At 37.2% G+C, this 18,477-nt stretch overlaps 1 protein-coding gene and 1 pseudogene across 1 annotated transcript in view; one reads left to right on the forward strand and one right to left on the reverse strand.

Moving 5' to 3' along the window:
• FAF1 (Fas associated factor 1) overlaps nt 1–18,477 on the forward strand; it is a 481,413-nt gene that overhangs the window by 13,416 nt on the left and 449,520 nt on the right. The gene's annotated exons all lie outside the window — the stretch shown is intronic.
• LOC136164313 (succinate dehydrogenase [ubiquinone] iron-sulfur subunit, mitochondrial pseudogene) lies at nt 15,028–15,857 on the reverse strand (annotated as a pseudogene).

Below are 18,477 nucleotides of genomic sequence, written 5' to 3' on the forward strand. Positions count from 1 at the left end.
CTAATGTTTACTGAGCATTACTTTTTACTGGTGTCTGGGTTGTGTTTTATCTGCATCCAAACTAATTGGTATATGACATCTAATCTGTGGTAGCTCTTGTTATTATTCCCATTTTAAAGATTAAAAAATGGAGGTGTAAAAATGGAGGTGTAAATTATCTAATGACAGGTAGTCATAACAAGACTGGTTTTGGAACTCAGTTCTCGTCTGTGATCTTATATATCCACATTTCTTAAATGGGCATGCTAGGGAATACTCAAAGCTACAGAATAAATATGCACATTTTGTAGGACCAATTTACTAGAATAAAAGAAATATATGTTAAAAAAATTAAAGACAGTTATCATGAAGTAAATATAAAATTTGCATGAATTTTTAATAGAAAAGGAAATTTCAAAGAAATTGTAAAAATGTGGCCTGCTCTTCTTTGGGTCATCTCCTCCCCTCCTTCCACGAGAGAACATGTTTTCCTCTATTATTCTGACTACAGTAGAGGAAAATATTAATAAGAACTGCATTTTACAAGTTAACCTTAAAAAAAACAACAGAGATGCCTCCAGTTATTTTTGATTTTCATCTTATTGTATATAGCTTTGTGAAACACAAAAAGGAAGAATAACAAGGTTTTTCTGGTGTCTCAGGATTTACTGAGGCTAATAGAGGAATCAAAGAAGAAAAAAAACTGGTATTCATTGACTTATCATCTTGAAATTGTATGTGGCAGTGGTTTCTATTGGGATTACTTAGTACTTTAGCAAGAGATTATCCTGTCATTGGTATTTTTTTTACTTCATTTTTGCATTTATCTGTATTTGTATTGTGTTAATAGCAATCTATATTTATGCTAAGTAAATTTGCATCATTTTGGGGCATGCTGTCTGTTTGGGTATATTTGTGAGGTCCTGGTAGTGGGATGTGAAACTAAAGTCCTTCTTTATCGATGGGGAATTGGTTCCAGGAGTCCCTGAAGATACCAAAACCCCAGGATGTTTAAGTCCTTTATATAGAATGGCCTAGTACAGTGAATACAGTGGGCCCTCTGTGTCTACAGGTTTCACATCCATAGATACTGTAATGACATAGTGGCAAGACTAATAGATTTGATTCCACTGAATCAATCAAGTTGACCCCAAGTTGATATTTATGAACTTTGTTTTACACTGTGTTGTGTTTTTTTTTTTTTTTTTGCGTTGTATTTTTAAAAAAGAAGAACATTACTTAGTGATTATTTTGAGATAATGTAGTAAGATATTTTGCCGGGGCTGACTGAATATTTGATTAAATTAAATACTTAGGGTTTTTAAATATGGTAATGTATTAGGTTATGTTAAAAATGTCCTTATCCTTTAGAAATACTTACAGATGAAATGATATGATGTCTGGAATTTACTTCAGAACTCTCTGGAAGGTCTTTGGGGGTAGATTGATGGGGAATAAAACAAAAGTGGCTGTGTTTTGGTACTTGTTGACGAGGCTGTTATGTTCATGGTTGTTCATTTTACTGTTCTACTCTTGTATGTGCTAGACCTTTTTCATAAAAAAGTAAAAAAAATGTTTTGCCAAAATAAAAGGAACTTCCGAGAGATTGTAAGCTTTAGGATAGTATCTTCATGTTCTAATGGACTGTAAGATTAGAGGAATAAGGATATGACTATTACAAGGAAGTTATGACAATCATATAATGTTATGTAATTCTAGCATTTTACCAATATAGTTGGTAAATTTTTGTCTATATTTTTGTCTTCAGTGTAAAATTTAAAGTAGCTTACTAGTTAAATTTTCTTTCTTGAAAGCCTTAGCTGAAGTCTTGGAATAAAGGTTTCCTGAAAATAATCAATTTTCTAACTAAAATGAAAGAAACTTGTAAGAAATTAACTTTGTGTACTAAATTTGAATAACTGAAAAGATCAGTTATTTTGGCAAAGAGGTGCTAATAGCTTTTTTCTTCTTTTAAAGCAATATTTAAATAAAATCAGAAACCTAAGTACAAAAGATACATTAAGCCAAAGATAAAGGCCAGTTAGTGATGTGTCATATTCTGTGTATTGATACAGTCTTTTTGCAGTGCCCTTTTACTTTCATTCTGCCTTTGTTGTCTCAGTAGAATAGCAAGTGATGATAATGTTTAAATATGTTTTTTTCTTTCTGTCCTTTTCTTTCATTTTTATTATATATGCTTCAGGTGCATTATAATTTGAGATCTTTATGTACTACAAAGTGATCACCCACAGAATTCTAGTTACCCTTCATCGCCATGTACTTAACCTCCTTTACCCCTTTCATCCACCTCCAGCTCCGTACTCTGATAACCCCTGATCTGTTCTCTGTATCTTTGAGACTGTTTTTGTTTCGTTTGTTCATTTGTTTTGTTATAGATTCCACATATGGGTGAAATCATATGATATTTGTGTTTTTCCTTCTGGTTTTATTTAGCATAATATCCTCAAGTTCTATCCATGTTGTCAAAAATGGCAAAATTTATTTTATGGCTGAATAGTATTCCATTGTATATAATTTATACAAACACACACACTCACACACTCTCTCTCTCTCTCTCTCTCACACACACACACACACACACACACACACACACACACGCCCCACGTCTTCTTGGTCCTTTCATTCACTGATGGAAACTTAGGTTGTTTCCATGTCTTGGCTATTGTAGATAATGCTGCAGTGAACATAGAGATTCACGTATCTTTTCAAAATAATATTTTTGTGTTCTTTGGATAAATACCCAGAAGTGGGATAGCTGGATCATATGGTAGTTTTATTCTTCATTTTTTGAGGCATCTCTATACATTTCACATAGTGACTGCACCAGTTTACAAAACCCCTAACAGCAAATGTGGGTTTCCTTTTCTACATATTCTGTCCAACTTTTTATTTCTTGTGTTTTTAATAGCCATTTTAACAGTTGTGAGGTAATAGTTCATTGTGGTTTGATTTGTGTTTCTCTGATAATTAGAGATATTGAGCACCTTTTCATGTATGGGTTAGCTATCTGTATGTCTTGTTTGGAAAAAAACCTATTCAGATCCTCTGCCCAGTTCTTAATTGTTGTTTGACAACAACTGTTTATTTTATGTTTTTGAGTTATATGAGTTTTTAAAGTATGTTTTGGATATTAACCTCTTATCAGGTATGATTCACAAATATCTTCTCCTATTCAGTAGGCTCCCTTTTCATTTTGATGGTTTCCTTTGCTGTGCAGAAGCTTTTTAGCTTGCTGTAGTCCCATTTGTTTATTTTGCTTTTGTTTCCCTTGCCTTTGAACTCATCCTTGAAGACATTGCTAAGACTGATGTCAGTGAGGTTAAAACCTATGTTTTCTTCTAGGAATTTTATGGTTTCAGGTCTTATATTCATGTCTTTACTCCATTTTGAGTTGATTTTTATGTTTGGTGTGGATAGTGGTCTGAAAGTGAAGGTGAAAATCGCTCAGTCCTGTCCAACTCTTTGTGACCCCATGGACTATACATACAGTCCATGGAATTCTCCAGGTCAGAATACTGGAGTGGGTAGCCTTTCCCTTTTCCAGGGGATCTTCCCAGCCCAGGGGTTGAACTCAAGTCTCCCACATTGCAGGCGGATTCTTTACCAGCTGAGCCACAAGGGAAGCCCAGGAATACTGGAGTGATTAGCCTATCCCTTCTCCAGCTGATTTTCCCAACCCAGGAATTGAACTGGGGTCTCCTGCATTGCAGGCGGATTCTTTACCAGCTGAGCCATCAGAGAAGCCCACATAGTGGTCTAGTTTGATTCTTTTGCATGTGACTGTCCAGTTTTCCCAGCACAATTTATTGAAGATACTATCCATTCTCCATTGTATGTTCTTTCCTTCTTTGTCATAAATTAATTGACCATTTATCTGTAGGTTTATTTACAGGTTCTCAATTTTGTTCCATTGAGCTCTGAATCTGTTTCGTGTGAGTACCATTATAGCTTGTAATGTAGTTTGAAATCAAGGAGCCTGATACCTCTAATTTCATTCTTTCTCAAGATTATGGCTAAACAGGATCTTTTGTGTTCTATACAAATTTTATAATTATTCTAGTTCTATAAAATATTCCATTGTAATTTTGATATTACATTGAATCTATAGATTGCTTTAGGTAGTATGGACATTTTAACAGTATTCTTCCAATCCATGAGCGTGGAATTTCATTTAGTTTTGTTCTCTTCAATTTCTTTCATCATTGTCTTATAGGTTTCAGTGTACAGGTCTTTCACCTCTCTTGGTAATATTTTTTCCTAGACATTCTATTATTTTTGATGCAGTTGTAAATGAATTGTTGTCTTAATTTCTCTTTATGGTAATTCATTGTTAGTGTATAGAAATGCAACAAATTTCTATATATTAATTTTGTATCCTATGGGTACTGGATTTATTTATTAGTTCTAGTAGTATTATGATGGGGTCCTTAAGATTTCCTATATATAGTATCATGTCATTTGCAAATAATGTCAGTGTTACTTCTTCCTTTCCAATTTGAATTCTTTTTATTTCTTTTTATTGTCAAATTGCTGTGGTGTGGCTAGGATTTCAAACACTGTGTTAAATAAAATTGCAATAATAGGCATCTTTGTCTTGTTCCTTATAGCTTTTCACTGTTAAGTGTGGTATTAGCTGCAGGTTTGTCATATGTAGCCTCTATTATGTTGAGGTACATTCACCCTATACCCACTTTATTGAGAGTTTTTATTATAAATGGGTATTGAATTTTATCAGATGCCTTTTCTATATCTATTGAGGTGATCATTTGATTTTTCCCCTCTTTGTTATATTAAAGTGGTATATACATTGACTAATTGGCAGATATTGAGCCATCCTTGCAACTCTGGAATAAATTCCTCTTTGTCATGGTATATAATCCTATCTATGTATTGTTGAATTTGGTTTGCTAATATTTTATTAAGAATTTTTGCATCTGTGTTCATCAGTGATGTTGGCCTGTAATTTTTTGTGTGTGATGTCCTTGCCTGGTTTTGCAATCAGGGTAATGCTGGCCTCATGAAACATGTTTAATGTGGATTTGTTGTAAGATCAGAGAAATACTGCTTAAGCTATTAGTCTTCCCACTTAAGCAGGCATGAAGAGTATGTAAAGTTAAAATGTAGATTGTGACATAATGAAGTATGTTTTATTGCTAAGATTAAAGATTTTGTTGGATCATAAATCCTGTCCATAATCCAGGAGTAATTTAATTTGCCAAGATAAAAATATTAATATGCCAAGAAACAACCACATACTTTCCTGGCGTGTCTAACAGGATTTTTATGTCTTTACTTTTTTTTTAAATCTATGCTTTATGTGCACGTGCGTGCATGTGTGTGTGTTTGAGAGAGACAGAGAGAGAGAGACAGAGAATTAAAAAAGAGCCTTGGCGTTTCCAGGAGATGGATCCTGAAGGTATACTGACTTAACATGAATGTAGAGTCATCCTTTGATTAAAGGGCAGTGGTAACATACATAGCTGGCCCTAGGACTCAGTTCCATATGCAGTCCTCCTGAGTTTTTAGGAGGCCTTCATGAAGATACTTTCAAGAAATTCCCTGCTGGCTAGGCTACATCTCACAGTTGCAGCTGCTGTTCGTCACCCATGGAAAAGTATAAAACTATAGAGTCATGTATTTAGGCTGCTTTTTTCACTTATCCCAGATAGGATGCTCTGATCTTGCCCAACAGGCCTTTCCTCAGAAATAGTGATATGTCTCTTCTGGTTGTTATTGTGGTCAGATGAGTGAAATAAAAGAGATGGGAGTATCATGGAGTTTTGTTGGTATTAGTGATAGTCCTGGATTAATGAATAGAAGCTTCAATTCTTATTACATATCATATATTGTGATGTGAGGATATGAAGAATACTGAAAAATATATATTACCTGAAACTGTCTTCATGAATATTTTCTCTTTGTGACCCCATGGACTGCAGCACGCCAGGCCTCCCTGTCTGTCACCAACTCCCGGAGTTTACTCAAACTCATTGAGTTGATGATGCCATCTAACCATCTCATCCTCTGTCGTCACCTTTTCCTCCTGCTTTCAATCTTTCCCAGCATCAGGGTCTTTTCAAATGGGTCAGCTCTTCGCATCAGGTGGCCAAAGTATTACAGTTTCAGCTTCAACGTCAGTCCTTCCAATGAACACTCAGAACTGATCACCTTTAGGATGGACTGGTTGGATCTCCTTGCAGTCCAAGGGATTCTTAAGAGTCTTCTCCAACACCACAGTTCAAAAGCATCAATTCTTTGGTGCTCAGCTTTCTATATAGTCCAACTCTTACATCCATACATGACTACTGGAAAAACCATAGCTTTGACTGGATGGACCTTTGTTGGTAAAGTTATGTCTCTGCTTTTTAATATGCTGTCTAGGTTGGTCATAACTTTCCTTCCAGGGAGTAAGGGTCTTTTAGTTTCATGGCTGCAATCACCATCTGCAGTGATTTTGGAGCCCCCCCCAAATAAAGTCAGCCACTATTTCCACTGTTTCCCCATCTGTTTGCCATGAAGTGATGGGACTGGATGCCATAGTCCTAGTTTTCTGAATGTTGAGCTTTCAGCCAACTTTTTCACTCTCCTCTTTCACTTTCATCAAGAGGCTCTTTAGTTCTTCTTCACTTTCTGCCATAAGGGTGGTGTCATCTGCATATGTGAGTTTATTGATATTTCTCCTGGCAGTCTTGATTCCAACTTGTACTTCCTCCAGCCCAGTGTTTCTCATGATGTACTTTGCATAGAAGTTAAATAAGTAAGTTAAATAAGCAGGTTAAAATGACAATATACAGCCTTGACGTACTCCTTTCCCAATTTGGAACAAGTCTGTTGCTCCATGTCTAGTTCTAACTGTTGCTTCCTGACCTGCATACAGATTTCTCAAGAGGCAGGTCAGGTGGTCTGGTATTCCCATCTCTTTCAGAATTTTCCACAGTTGATCCACAGGTGATCCACAGTCAAAGGCTTTGGCATAGCCAATAAAGCAGATATAGATGTTTTTCTGGAACTCTCTTGCTTTTTTGATGATCCAGCGGATGTTGGCAATTTGATCTCTAGTTCCTCTGCCTTTTCTAAAACCAGCTTGAACATCTGGACGGTCACGGTGCACGTATTGCTGAAACCTGTCTTGGAGAATTTTAAGCATCACTTGACTAGCGTGTGAGATGAGTGCAATTGTGCAGTAGTTTGAGCATTCTTTGTCCTTGCCTTTCTTTGGGATTGGAAGGAAAACTGACCATTTCCAGTCCTGTGGCCACTGATGAGTTTTCCAAATTTGCTGGCGTATTGAGTGCAGCACTTTCACAGCATCATCTTTTAGAATTTGAAATAGCTCAACTGAAATTCCATCACCTCCACTAGCTTTGTTTGTAGTGATGCTTCCTAAGGCCCACTTGACTTCGCATTCCAGGATGTACTGATTTACTTTAGACCCTTACAGGATTTATTTTTCCACCACATGAAGGCAGCTGTGTCACTGTTAACTGTCATTATCTGAGCCCTAATTTTCCAGTTCTTTCCACCAGTCTTATCACTTGCTTGCTTGTTTTGGATGTGTTTACTTATTAATGGCACACTTCAAAGGAGGAGCTTGGGAGTTTATCATTAAACTTTAACTGCCATTCCTCTACCTGTTCTTAATCATCTTTTTAGGAATCTGCACCACATCAGTTTTTTGTTACCTTTCCTTTGGCTTTGTGGCTCCCTTTCTACTGGCTCATGTTTCTGACCCCACTTTCAATTTAAAGATTTGCTGAGTTTTTCTCAGTTTCAGAATAGGGTTTATTGATTCTTTGTCCTATTCTGAATGTTCCATTTCTCCCTCCCACTCCCATCTTTCTCTTAAGTATTAATATCAGTATACCTTAAGGCTCTCTCCTTGTTCCCTTTTCCATTCCATCCTTCCCTGTCATGTGTGGTCTCTTTGGATAATCATCTTTTCTTTGGTTTAACTATCCATTATGTTGGGCTTCCCTAGTGACTCAGACATAAAGCGTCTGTCTGCAATGCAGAGACCTGGGTTTGATCCCTGGGTTGGGAAGATCCCCTAGAAAAGGAAATGGCAGCCCACTCCAGTATTCTTGCCTGGAAAATCCCGTGGACTGCGGAGCCTGGTAGGCTACCATCCGTGGGGTCACAGAGTCGGACACGACTGAGCAACTTCACTTCACTTCATCCGTTATGTATGTGCTGGGCTTCCCTGGTAGCTCAGTTGGTAAAGAATTAGCCCACAATGCAGGAGACCCCGGTTCGATTCATGGGTTGGGAAGATCCATCCATTGGAGAAGGGATAGGTCACCCACTCCGGTATTCTTGGGTTTCCCTGGTGGTTCTACTGGTAAAGAATCCGCCTGCAATGTGGGAGAACTGGGTTCGATCCCTGGGCTGGAAGATCTCCTGGAGAAGGGAAAGGCTACCCACTCCAGTATTCTGGCCTGGAGAATTCCAGGGGGACTATACAGACCATGGGGTTGCAAAGAGTTGGACATGACTGAGCGACTTTCCCTCACTTATGTATGTGCTATTGACTCCCAAAGCAGCAGCCTCATTCCTAACATCTCTTGAACTCTCTATTCGATTGTTTATGTAGGATGAGTCAACTTAATTGACATGGTTAGCAGAGCTCCTTGTGATTTGGCCCAAGGTAGCCTATACTTTTCCCAATGACTTGTTGTATAGTGATACTTGTAATTTTTGTGAAGTTTTATCATGTCGTGTCACTTTGCCTCTGCCGTTTCTCTCAGTTGCTTGCATCTCAGTCTTCTGTTTATCCCTGAGACTTGTGCATAGGCATTATCTCCTGTGAAGTCTTCCCTGACATTTACTTATTCCTTCCTCCTCTGTATCTATTATTCTTATACATAATAGCTATCATTGCAGCTTTCACATACTTTTAAAATATCTGTTTGTCTTTCGTATTAATTTGTGAGTTCTTTACAGCCAGGAACTGGATCTTAGTCATTTTGGTATTTTTTTTTTTTTTTATTTTGGTATTCTTAATGATTAGCATACTTTCTGGCACAAAGTGTATTCTCACTGAGTATTAAATTGAACTGAACTAGTTTTGATATTGTTGAAATAAGATAAAGCATGATGAGAAGCATATGCACGAGATTTTGGATCCTGATTTTGTCATCAGAATATTAGCTACTTTAGCTTTGTGTCTTTTGTATATGTAAATGAACGTCAGTGTGTTAGTTAAGACTCTTGAGTGTCCTGAGATTTGGAATTGTATCATATTCACCTCTGTATTTCTAGTACCTACCACAGTGCCTGCTGAATATCAGGGTACCAGTGTTTATTGAACACAAGTAAGCAAGTTGAAATTAGATGAAGGTATTCATGCTCTAGAGCTTCAACATGACTAGTAACATTCATCTTTATTTCTATACTTTTTTTCTAAGATTTTTTTAAAAAATGTGGACCATTTTTAAAGACTGTTGAGTTTGTTACAATACTGTTTCTGTTTTATATATTGATTTTTTGGTTGTGAGACACACAGGATCCCAGCCCCTCAACCAGGGATCGAACCTATACCCTCCTGCATTGGAAGGTGAAGTCTTAACTACTGAATCACCAGGGAAGTCTTTGTTTCTATATTTAATCTTTCAGAATAAATCAGAGAAATTTTGTCAGTTGCCTTATTGAAATCCAGATTTATGAAATATAGTTATATTCCTGACATACAAGTCAAATCATGTTATTTGTTTATCATTCATTTAATCATCATTTATTCATAATGATAATAGTTACCCTTTGAGGATCTATTGGCCAGCATCTCTTCAAGAACTTATTTTAAAATTTGTTATGAATTGATAGCAAAGTAATAGTTATCTTAATTTTTCTATTTTCCCCCTCTTTTGAAGTGATTCTAGCCTTATACTGAAAAAAGAAAAATCCCTTATTAGCTTTGATGGGTCTTGGAACAAGATTTAAGCTGAGAACACCAAGTAGAATTATTACAAAGAAACTGACACATAGGCACATAACAGCCGAATTCTTGAAAACCAAAGATAGAGAGAAAAGTCTTAAAAATGGTCAGAGGGAAAAAAAAGACATTCTATGAAGAGAACAGTGACAAGAATGTTAGTTAGCATCTCATCACAAATTATGGAATACAGGAGACAATGAAATGATTAAGTATTGAAAAAAAATCAAAATAGAGTTTTATTTAGTGAAATTATTTTTCAAAAGTGAAAGTGAAGACATTGTCAGAAGATAATGCCTGAGAGAGTTTATTGCCAGCAGACCTGCCCTTCATAAGAAATACTGATGCAAGTTCTTTAAGCTAAAGATGGATTTGGATCTACAGAAAAGTGAAAGCATGGAGTCCTAACCATTAGGCCACCAGGGAAGTCCTGCTGGTCCTGTGTTGATTCAGACTTGATTTTTTTTCACTATACTTGTTTCCTGACAATGTACTTTCCCAAAAAGAACTGTATCTATATATGTTTTGCTTCTAAAAGGCATACCTAATTGGAAGATCTCCTGGATTATTACTACCTAATTAATCATGCCCTTTTTGAACCCATTCTTCTTTAAGTCATATAAAAATAATTGTATTCAAATGTTATTAATAGGTTGTGATTGAGACTTTTTAGTGTTGGCATTATTTATTTATTTTTTTAGTGTTGGCATTATGATTATACTACTAATCAGTACATTTCAAAGATACCTCTCCTGAAATACTTTAACTATGGCCCAGCATTCCCCTAAGTCAGTGTTAATTTGCTTTCATTTTGATTAAGCTTAATGGAAAGACAAAGTAGTTTAGATCATCAAAGTCTGCTTGGTAAAAAGATACTGGCATTTTGTAGCCTGTTGTGCATTCTTTATATGATAAGTTGCATAATGCATATTATTTGCCTCTTAGAATTGTAGACTATGCATTACTGATACTTGTTTAATCTTTTCATCACATTTGTAATTTCTGGTCAGACTGAATACTTATAAACTTTAGTTTACAGTGATGCTATAAAAAGCTAAGTATTATTTGTTTGTGTATATTAAAATATCTTACAATTCTCTAGATGTACTTTGTTGCCTGATATGCTATGAAATCTGAGATCATGACTGTATCTTTTACCCGGTGTATTTCCAGACTCTGCTGGTATGTGGTAGACACTCAAATATTTTTGGTAGTTTTATTATTTTTTTCTGATTATTGTTCCTGAAAGTCTTATGTAAAAATTAGTATGTAATGCAGTTCCTATAAAGATTTATTAAATGTTTGCTCCCTCTTGTGGATATAAAGGAGAATATAAGTTCTTATAATAAGTCTGTTCTCTAGTTTTGTTTTTAAAAGATGAACCATAAATAGTATATAAAACATCAATTTTTTCCTCTTTTTGGAAGGATATTAATTCATACAGCTTTATCAACTCTGTAAATTTTTTAGTTCATGTACACTCCTAAAACATACAGAATTCATGTTCAAGTATCGCTGTGTAATGTCCAAGATAAAGTTTGTAAATTATTATTCAATCCAGAACTTAGTAGCACTTTTTAAGTGCACTCTTTCTAATTTTCTGCATATGAATTACAATTTTGAAAATAACTTTTTTGTTTTAATTCTAAAACCACATTAGATATTCTTTATATTATGAGAGTATTACTGAGAGTATTATTTCCTGTGTTAAAAATCATTACTTGTTTTGAACAAAGTAAAAATAAAAACTTAATCAATTTGCCTGCCTTCTATAGCTTTCAATATTAAAAGACCTGACCAAACAGTTTTTTTTTAAATGCATAATATTTTTGTTCTAAAGACTTAATCCATCTGAGACAATAAGCATCTGGGCCTTGGAAATACTTTCACATGTAGAAAAATCTTTTTAACACAGATATATGTCCTTAACGTTCTTTTCTTTATATACTTAGAGACTTTCATATTACACTGTTAGATTTCATTTTCTATTTACTTCTGTTGTTATTAGTAGAAGTTGACTTTCATTTTAGACTGTTTTTGAAACAGAAGCAATATTTTCACCTCTTGAGAAAAGCTATACTCTATGTGCCAAAGACAAGTAGCATGCAATAAATGTTTACTATAGTATAGATGTCAGACTTTTTTTTCTTATTAACATTTTATTTGGTGTTGGAGTATAGATGATTAACAATGTAGTGATAGTTTCAGGTGATCGGTAAAGGGACTCAGCTGTGCATATCCATGAATCCATCCTCTCCCAAACCCCCACCCATCCAGGTAGATATTTGGGCTCATTTGCTAGACTGGTATGTGTTCTTGAAACCTATCTAGATATGAAGCATGATGCAGTCCTCAATCAGCAAAATCACAATTTACCTGTCATTAACTAAGACAAAAAATAAAACTTCATTGTGGTATAATATTCATGTAGTAAAGAACACAAATTGTAAAAGTTTAGTTTCATGAACTTGCACAAAATGAACATGTCCGTGAAAACGACATTCAGCTTAAGAAAACAATGTAAGTAGAAAGAAATATAGAAGTCTCCTTCCAGTCAGTACTTCCCCCCCTGTGCTGTCCCCCATGCTCTAGGAAAACCCAGTACTTTGAATCTAATATTATATATATTAGTTTTACCTGAAAAAACACTGTATGTGTGAAACTACGTGTAGGCTTTCTTAAAATATGTGTAACAAAATTTATCTTTTTTTTTTTCAAAATTTATGTCTTTAACTATTTTTAAGTGTACAGTTTAGTGGCATTAAGTACATGCCCTTTATTGTGCACATGAATCACTACCATTTTGCCAGAATTTTTTCATCTTTCCCAACTAAATGCCATACTGATTAAACATTAACTCTCCATTCTCCTTTCGCTCTAGCCCCTGGCAATCACCATTCTTTCTCTGTCTATGGATTTGACTGTTCTAGGTACCTCATAGAAGTAGAATCATACAATATTTGTCCTTTTGTGTCTGGATTATTTTGATATAATGACCTCATGGTTCATCACTATTGTAGCATATGTCAGAATTTCCTTCCTTTTTAAGACTGAATATTATTCTGTTGTATGTACATACCACATCTTGTTTATCCATTCATTGGTCAGTGGACATTTGAGTTGATGCCATCTTTTGACTTATTGTGCTATGAACACAAATTTATAAAAATCTGTTCAAGTCCCTGCTTTTAGTTCTTTTGGGTATATACCCAGAAGTAGAATTGCTGGATCCAATAGTAGCTCTCTGTTTAGTTTTTTGAGAATACAGTACTAGACTTTTGTCACATGTTTTGTATCCTGTGACCTTAAACATTTATCTATCACTCTGGAAGCGTTTTCTTTTTAAAGAATGCAGAGGATTTTCTGTGTACAGTCATTTATGTTAAAAGATACCTTTGCTCCTTTCATGTTAAACCACTTTTGCATTGCTGGAAGAAACCCCACTTAGTCATGTTGTGTTATTCTTTCTATACGTCCCTGAATTTGGTTTTGTTAAGGGTTTTTGCATCTGTTTTCATGAGAAAAATTAATCCAGATCTGGAGAAATTGTGGACCGTCTCTCTGTTGCATGTTCATGAGGTGAGCCAGTGGATCAGTAACAGTGTATATGGGTTACAATAACACTTTGGGCCATAACTAGACTTTTGGAGGGTAGTTTGTTTGCTGTTTCTCTTCTACCTTCTAAATCTTGCACTTATTTTTCTTATGGCCATTCCTGACCTGAAACCACTCAGAAGAAATTTTCATTAATGTGGTTGCAACTTAGAGTCTGAGATCAGTTGATACTATTTTGCCATACCACCTACATCCTTTTTTCACCTTGTTGTTCTGGGGTTTACAACATACATAGCTTAAGTAACACAGTCTAACTTTAACTATACCACTGTATATATAATGAGAAGACTTCATAATTAAAGAATATACTTTGATTTATCTCCTCTCTGCCTGTGTTTTGTTTTTATATATTGTTGCTTCTACATACGTTAAAGACATCACAGTTCATCGCTGTTATTTTTACTTTAAAGAGTTAATTAACTTTTTTCTTAAAGTTAATTGATTAATTATTTTGGCTGTACCGGGTCTTTGTTGTGCACAGGCTTTCTTTAGCTGCAGCGAGCAGGGTCCACTCCTGGTTGCATTGCGCAGGCTTCTCATTGCGGTGGCTTCCCTTGTTGCAGAGCACAGGCTCTGGCATGTGGGGTTCAGTAGTTGCGGCATGCAGACTCATGAGTTGTAGCGGGCCTTAGGGTGCTCGGGCTTCAGTCGTTGTGGCACATGGGCTCAGCAGCTGTGGCCACGGGCTTAGTTGCTCTGTGGCAGATCCAGCCAGTGCCCCCTGCATAGGCAGGCTGATTCTTATCCACTGTACCACCAAGGAAGTTCAAAAGTTAATTCTTTTAAAGAAGACAAGAAATGAGAAAAAAATATTATCTATTTACCATTTTTGGCACTCTTGGTGTAAAAGTTTCTTCTGGTATCATTTCCCGTCAGCATGAAAAATTTAACTATTTCTTGTACCAAGAAAGATCTGTTGGTGGGAAACTCTCAGCTCTTGTTTATCTGAAAATTTATTTTGCCTTTTAATTATTTATATATTAATTTTTTACTAAGGAGTTATAAGTAGTGGTAAACTTAACTGTGCTGGGTACTTAAAACATTTTGGCAGAGTATTGAAGAAATTCATTAGGGAAATTAAGTCTTGGCTATTTCATAATTTGATTACTCTGCTGTTTTTCTTTTGATAAGTTAAATTTTATTTTACTGTTTATAACTAAAAAATTTTTAATTTATGTGAAATGTGTATTCATTGAAATGCATTTTACTTGGACAGTACCCCTTTAACCACCACCATAAGAAAAAACGTAGTATTTTCATTGTTCTGGAAAGTTTCCCTCATATTCTATTCCAGTCAATCCCCATGCCTCATAGGAAACCACTGTTCTTTTTTTTCCCTTTTTTTTAATAAACTAGAATAACGTTTATTTCTTTCTTAGACTGTTTATTGTACTTGCTGTATTTGTGGGAAATCACGACCTCTGAAGGATCGTGGAGGTAAACTGCATTCTGAGCTGGCTACAGTCAGGTTGAGCATGGCACAGTTAAGCAGAAGCTTGCTTCTCTTTATAGATTGCCATCATCTTCTTGATTGCAGCAATAGCTTTCCCAGGATTCAGCCCATTGGGGCAGGTCCGCGTGCATTTCTTGATGGTGTGGCATCGGTACAGAGAGAAGGGGTCCTGCAGCTTGGCCAGGCGCTCCTCCGTGAAGTCGTCTCTGGAGTCGATCATCCAGCGATAGGCCTGCATGAGGACCGCGGGGCCCAGGTACTTGTCTCCGTTCCACCAGTAGCTCGGGCAGCAGGCCCAGAGAATACACCAATAGAGCCCGTCCAGTTTCTCACGGTCTCCTATGGACTGCAGATACTGCTCCTTGCCTCCCCGGGACTCATCCTTCTTCTTTAAGTAACGCTCGATGGACTTGTACTGAGCATAGAAGTTGCTCAAATCAGGACCAAGATCCTTGATCACGTACATATGTGGGAGAGGGTAGATTTTGGAAACTTTGTTGAGGTTGGTGTCGATCCTGCAGGTACACGCCAGAGTGTTGCCTCCGTTGATGTTCATGGCCCAAGAGCCACAGATCCCTTCTCTGCATGATCTTCGGAAGGTCAAGGTAGAATCAATTTCATTCTTAATCTTGATTAAAGCATCCAACACCATAGGACCACAGTTATTCAAATCAGTCTCATAAGTCTGCATGTGAGGTTTGTCTCCAGTCTTGTCTGGGTCCCATCAATAGATGGCAAATTTCTTGATTCTCGGTGCTGCGGCTGCAGCTGTCTGGGCCCCACGCAGGTCTGCAGGCCGGCCCCGCCGAGAGCTGCGGCTGGGAACCGGCGCCTCAAGGAGCGAGCGACCACTACCGCCATCCTGGCTCCTGGCGTCGAGCCCCACCCCTCGAGCCCGACGTAGCGCTCCACCGGGCCCCGTGCCAGGGCCCATCGAGGATTTGCTAGCTGCGGCTCTTCTTTTTATACAAAATGTTTCATTTATTATTGTTTTGGTTGCTCTGGGTCTTCACTTCATGGCAAATAGATGGGGAAACAATGGAAACCGTGAGAGACTTTATTTTCTTGGCCTCCAAAATCACTGCAGATAGTGACTGCAGCCATGAAATTAAAAGATGCTTGCTCCTTGGAAGAAAAGTTGTAACCACCCTAGATAGCATACTAAAAAGCAGAGACATTACTTTGCCGACAAAGGTCTGTCTAGTCAAAGCTATGGTTTTTCCAGTAGTCATGTATGAATTTGAGAATTGGACTATAAAGAAAGCTGAGCACCAAAGAATTGATGCTTTTGAATTGTGGTGTTGGAGAAGACTCTTGAGAGTCCCTTGGCCTGCAAGGAGATCAAACCAGTCAGTCCTAAAGAAAATCAGTCCTGAACAGTCATTGGAAGGACTGATGCTGAAGCTGAAGCTCCCAATACTGATGTGAAGAACTGACTCATTGGAAAAGACCCTCCTGGTGGAAAAGATTGAAGGCAGAAGGAGAAGGGGACAACAGAGGATGACATGGTTGGATGGCATCACCAACTCGATGAACATGAGTTTGAGAAAGCTCCAGGAGTTGGTGATGGACAGGGAAGCCTGGTGTGCTGCACGCAGAATAAGGACTCTGGAATTACTCCAGGGTTGGGAAAAATGTTTTAAATGTTAAAGCAGTCTTCACAGACATACAAAACAAATTTATGGTTACTAAAGGGGAAATGGGGTTGGAAGGAGGGATAAATTAGCAGATTGTCATTAACATATATACACTACTCTATATGAAGTAGGTAACCAACAAGAACCTAGTGTATAGCATAGGAAACTATACTGAATATTTTTCAGTAACATATAAAGGAAAAGAATCTGAAAGGATCCTTGTGCTGTACACCTGAGACTTAACATGATACTATAAATCAACTCTTTGTTCTTGTTTAGTCACTAGGTCATGTCCCACTCTTTGTGACCTCATGGACTGCCGCAAGCCAGGCTTTGCTGTCCATTACCATCTCCCTGAGTTTGCTCAAACTCATATCCATTGAGTTGGTGATGCCATCAAACCATCTCATCCTCCATTGCCCTCTTCTCCTGCCTTCACTCTTTCCCAGCATCAGGGTCTTTTCCAGTGAGTTGGCTCTTTGCATCACGTGGTCAAAGTATTGAAGCTTCAGCTTCAACACCAGTCCTTCCAATGAATATTCAGGACTGATTTCCTTTAGCCTTGACTGGTTTGATCTCCTTGGAGTCCAAGGGCCTCTCAAGAGTCTTCTCCAGCACCACAGTTCGAAGGCATCAGTTCTTCAACGCTCAGCCTTCTTTGTGGTCCAACTTTCATGTCCGTCCATGACTACTGAAAAAACCATAGCTTTGACAGTATGGACTTTTGTCGGCAAAGTAATGTCTCTGCTTTTTAATACACTGTCTGGGTTTGTCATTGCTTTTCTTCCAGGGAGCAAGTGTCTTTTAATTTCATGGCTGCAGTCACTGTCCACAGTGATTTTGGAGACCAAGAAAATAAATTCTCTCACTGTTTCCATTGTTTCCGTTTCTATTTGCTATGAAGTGATGGGACTGGATGTCATGATCTTAGTTTTTTAAATGGTGAGTTTAAGCCAGCTTTTTCACTGTCCTCTTTCACCTTCATCAGGAGGTTCTTTAGTTCCTCTTTGCTTTCTGCTATAAGGTTGTTGTCATTTGCATATCTGAGGGTTATTGATATTTCTTCCAGCAATCTTGATTCCAGCTTGTGATTCATCCAGCCTGGCATTTCCATGATGTACTCTGCATAAAAGCTAAGTAAGCAGGGTGACAACATACAGCCTTGACTTACTTCTTTCACAATTTTGAACCAGTCCATTGTTCATGTCCGGTTCTAACTGTTACTTCTTGACCTGCATACAGATTTCTCAAGAGGCAGGTCAGGTGGTTTGGGATTCCCATCTCTTTTAAGAATTTTCCACAGTTTATTGTGATCCACACAGTCAAAGGCTTTAGCATGGTCAATGAAGCAGAAATAGATGTTTTCTGGAATTACCTTGCTTTCTCTGTGATCCAGCGGATGTTGGCAGTTTGAACTCTGGTTCCTCTGCCTTGTCTAAATCCATCTTGTACGTTGGAAGCTCACGGTTCATGTACTGTTGAAGCCTAGCTTGAAGGATTTTGAGTATTATCTTGCTAGCATGCGAAATGAGTGCAGTTGTATGGCAGTTTGACCATTCTTTGGCACTGGAATGAAAACTGTCCTTTTCTGGTCCTGTGGCCACTGTTGGGTTTTCCAAATTTGCTGGCCTGTTGAGTGCAGCACACTGGGCTCTTATTAGATAAGACTCACAAATATTTTTCTCTCCTCATGTAGGTTGCCTTTTCATTCTTTTGTTAGTGCTCTTTACCACACAGATACTTTTATTTTTATGAATTTTAGTATTTTCTTTTTAAATTTTGTTGCTTATTGTTTAAATGTCATGTCTAAGAACTCATTACCATAGCTGAGGTCTTGAAGATAT

Source organism: Muntiacus reevesi, chromosome 1, assembly GCF_963930625.1.
Source record: "Muntiacus reevesi chromosome 1, mMunRee1.1, whole genome shotgun sequence".
NCBI classification, from domain to species: Eukaryota; Metazoa; Chordata; class Mammalia; order Artiodactyla; family Cervidae; genus Muntiacus; species Muntiacus reevesi.